At 45.4% G+C, this 4,453-nt stretch overlaps 1 long non-coding RNA gene across 1 annotated transcript; it reads right to left on the reverse strand.

The window, feature by feature from the left end:
- Nucleotides 1-1,080: 1,080 nt before the first annotated feature.
- LOC140536425 (uncharacterized) lies at nt 1,081-2,764 on the reverse strand. Its single transcript, XR_011977615.1, has 3 exons — nt 2,694-2,764; nt 2,194-2,260; nt 1,081-1,569 (listed from the first exon to the last, which is right to left on the reverse strand). It is a non-coding gene; the product is annotated as an uncharacterized lncRNA (long non-coding RNA).
- Nucleotides 2,765-4,453: the final 1,689 nt, after the last annotated feature.

Below are 4,453 nucleotides of genomic sequence, written 5' to 3' on the forward strand. Positions count from 1 at the left end.
CCTTCTTCTCCTTTCTGAGCTGTTGGAGTGTTTTCCAGAACCTCCTTGAGGCTGCCTGAAAGTCACTGTCTGTGGTCGCTCCAAACATCTTGCATTCTCTGGATTTGCTTCTGCCACTGCCAAAGCTGCACACTTTTTGCCTGCTGGTACCCATCAGTAGAATCAGGAGTGCTCTGAGCTAGACAAGCTCTAAAAGCCTCCTTCGTCCACCTGACGGCATCCCTCAACCCTGGTATCGACCAACAGGTTTTTTGGTTGCCGCCAAAACAGGCAACAGCAAGCTTTTGGTCACAGCTATGAACAGCTGCTCCACAATGAAGGTCTTGAACAGTGTCCATTCGGACTTCATGTTCTCTGCCTCCTCCAGAACATGCAAGAAACTCTCACAGAGATTGGAGTTGCGAACATTTAAGACAGAGTCTTCTGCCAGCCTTTCCCAGCAGACCCTCACTACTTGTTTGGGTCTCCCAGGTCTGTCTGACAGTTTTCTCACACACCTGATTCAGCTCTTCTCTGGATGGTGAACAGTTCACAGCTCAGCCCCTCTCTTTACCCGAGTGTCTGAAACATATGGCCTCAGCTCAGATGACATGACCAAAACGTCTGTCCTTGATCTTAGGCCCAAGGTGCTTTGGTACAAAGTACACTCATAAGCAGCCCTGTGTTCATACATGGTGTTTGTTATGGACAAACCGTGACTAGCACAGAAGTCCAACAACATCCCACCACTCAGGTTCAGATCAGGCAGACTGGTGCTCCTAATCACTCTTCCCCAGGCTTCCTAGTCATTGCCCACATGAGCGTTGAAGTCTCCCAGCAGTGCATGGGACTCTCTGTCAGAGTTCCATTCACTTTCTCCAGGAGGGCCGGAAACTCTGAACTCAATCAGTGTTTTCCTCTCTGCAACACGGAGTTGCACTGAGGCGACCCTCTGATCCACCGGGACAAACTCCAACAAGATGCAGCCGTGGATTAGTGAGAATCCCCACACCCGTCTGGCAGCTCTCATTCTGGGTGACTACTAAGTGGGAGAGAGACCATCCTTCATCAAAGAGTTTGGTTCATGAGCCCGAACTGTTTAAACAGGCGAGTTCAACTATACCTAGTTGGTATTTCTCAAACTCCTGTACCAGCTCAGGCTCCTTACCCCCAGTGTTGTTACATTCAATGTACATTGATGACCAATATCAGTGATGGTGACAGCCCTGGATCCAAACCCCCAGTGAGCAAGCCTAGGGCGACAGCGGCAAGGAAAAACTCCCTCTGAACCAATCGAGGAAGAAACCTTGAGAGGAACCAAGACCCACTGGGGGAGCCAGTCCTCCTCTGGCTGGCAGGGTCCTCTCCAGGGCTTGAAAAAGGAGTGAGTGTGTGTGTGAGCTTTGGAGCTGAGGGAAGAGGGCAGGCCACACCTATCACACACTGCTTAAGTTCTTTCATAGAAAAACACATAAGCAGTGCTCCGCCTCTGCTCCACAACTTTCTCCACTGTCGTCATGGTGACAAGCTCATCATTACATGACAGCCAGCTGGAATCAGACTGGCTGCAGCAGTCACTCAGATAGTGTCCTGATGGAGAAAGAGAAAGAAAGTCATGAGACTGAAAGCAAAATTGCATGTAATGGTTTAATCTCATTTGAATTTTTACATGACCATTTTCAGACCCTTTATATCCCTCACAGTTAATCAAACTGTTATTGGCACTGTGCCTTTAGCTCTGATAGATGTAAAAGACCTCTGTTCTTATTGGCTGTCCTGGATTGAACCTTGTTCAAAAAGAAGACCTATATAGGATTATAGGGTTGGGTGGTATCCACTGATTTTTCACCAGCTCACAGCATTTCCACTATTATCTGCCACATTTGGTATCCAGGTTTGTTTGCCCTCCCCTTCAAAGGAATTTAGCACGTCTTTAACTCACAACTACGGTGGGCTTGTTTTTTTTCCCACCTGTTTTCTGAGTGTGACATTACCAATCAGTGAGCTCCCACAGTGCCCCCACCCTGTTGTTCTTGGGGGAAATAACCTTTTTTGGTTATATTTCCTAGCTTTAGGTGGAAATACAATTTCTGTGATTTCTGTGACACAGTAAATTGGAAAGGGGCTGTTGTTCATCTTCGTTTCTATACGACTGGACATTTAACAATGTGTATTTACTGTATCAAAGCTTTCAATTGTTTTACACACACTTACCACAGTAAATGCTGCGTCCGACGTGGTTCAGCACACTGATCAGTGAATATTTATACACTGATTCACCCTACAGAACAGAGACAGCACTCATTAAACACAAACACTAGACATAAAATAGACTGTGTACTTTACACTTCTGTTCAAATCCTCCCTATTTCTCTTCATTTAGACTTGATCCTAGATCATTCTCTACTCCTACACTCCTCCCTATAGTCTCTCTCTCTCTCTCTCTCTCTCTCTCTCTCTCTCTCACCAGTTCATTTCTCTCTGTCTTTCCCTCCTCTGCTTTTCTGTCTTCTAGATTAACAGGGGATGCACACAGAAAGGAGAGATTAGCTGGGATCAGTTGCTCTTAATGTGATGAATACTGCCTTTAATGTCCTTCTGAAACATCTGGATATTCAGCAGTTTTCTATGTTCTCTCTAAGTTTGATTAGTTCTGCCTGTATTGCTCTTCACATTAGTTGTGTGTGTGTGTGTGTCCTGTTTTTGTGACGTACCATCTGGGAGTGTGTTTGGATCCAGACGATCAGTGGGTGTGGCCTTGATGTGGGCGTGTTCTCCAGGAAAGCTATAAAACATCAAATAAAGTCAGTGTGTGAGAAACGATTATGTGGATCTGTGTAAGAGTGTGTGTGTGTGTGTGTGTGTGTTTCACCTCTGCATTGGTAGGGTCAGTTGTAATACAGGGTCTATGTGGACATTATTGTGCTGCTTTGTCGTGGACGTAGGAGACACCTGGAATCTCTTCAGCTGCAGAACCAGAACCCTGCAGAGTGACAGAGAGAGAGAAAGAGAGACTGTATGATCGCCATCTAGTGTTCACCTGCTGAACCTTTTTTTCTGTGTTTAACATGGTGCTGAAGGTCAGCGGACGCTGAAGTGCTGCTAATGGTCAGTGATGGTCAGTTTGATCATTGGATCTTTTTTGCACCTCCACAAACACACAGTGTCACTTGATCTGGGGTCTGTCAGCTTACCTGGGCAGTGTGTGGATTGCCCACCTGCAGCTGGCAGACCTACATCCACACAGCTCACACCTGCACTCGATTTCGTCCTCATCCTACACACAAAAACATACACACACTCATCAGTGCATAAATCACATAAAGAAAAGTATCCAGAAAAGGTGTGTGTGTGTGTGTGTGTGTGTGTGAGAGAGAGAGAGAGAGAGAGAGAGTTACTTACACTGAAGAAGAGTTTGAGGCAGTCTTTCACCGAACCCTGTGATGCCAAAGCCAATGCCAGATGATTATACTCCTCATTCCTGGATTTCTGAGCTCCACAGCTGCACACACACACACACACACATTTTAAACCATTAAGGAAGCATCATTACAGAAGCTGTACAGTGTAGATCATAGTGATGGTACTGTTGAGTTAATGACAGTGTCTCTTACCCTCCACATGTAATAATGCTCCTGAGCTGGAAGCTGAAGTTGGCTCTGATTGGGCATTCAGAAACCACGCCTCCTGCCCATCGCAGCGTTTGACCAATCTCCTGCATTTGGCTCAAACAGTGAAATAGAAACTCATGAGCGTCCTAAACACATCATATACACATATTCACACACACACACACACACACACACACAGAGAGAGAAAGAGAGAGATACACAAACCAATACACAGATACAAAAACAGACAAACAAAAGAAATGTTAGATCTCATCAGAAATACATAAATAAACATAATAATCATATACTGTTCAAGTGTGTGTGTGTTTTCAAGATTTTTCACATTCTGCATGTCGGTGGTGAAATCAGGGTTTGTGGAAGCAGCTGCATCAATGAACTCCATGAGGAGGGAAGCCTTCAGTTCCCAGTCAGAGCTCTCCCTCATCCACCACAACTCAAGGAAGCACCTGCAGGAGAAGAGAAGGATTAGTGTGACAGAACTGATCTAGGACCAGTCAAGCGCACCATTCTTCATGATCACTCTCACTAGGATGTGATTATTAACTTTCAATGGAAGATTTGACTTCAGGTCCTTCTGGAGCATTTCTATTGGTCCATTCATCCTGAACCTTTGAGCCAATGTAAAGAGCTCCTCCTCTTTCTCTGTCTCTACCTGATCAGTTGGGCTGATGGATGGTAAAACCAGTCATTCAGCTGATTCGAGAGCTGTGTGCAGAAACTCTCCGCACTGAACAGACACTGCAGACTGGCGTTTACATAGCAGCTGTTCCCAAAGTTCATTAACCTGCACCACACACACACACACACACAAATTGAACAGTTATACATATACCAGTTAAATA

This window comes from Salminus brasiliensis, chromosome 1 (genome assembly GCF_030463535.1).
Source record: "Salminus brasiliensis chromosome 1, fSalBra1.hap2, whole genome shotgun sequence".
NCBI classification, from domain to species: Eukaryota; Metazoa; Chordata; class Actinopteri; order Characiformes; family Bryconidae; genus Salminus; species Salminus brasiliensis.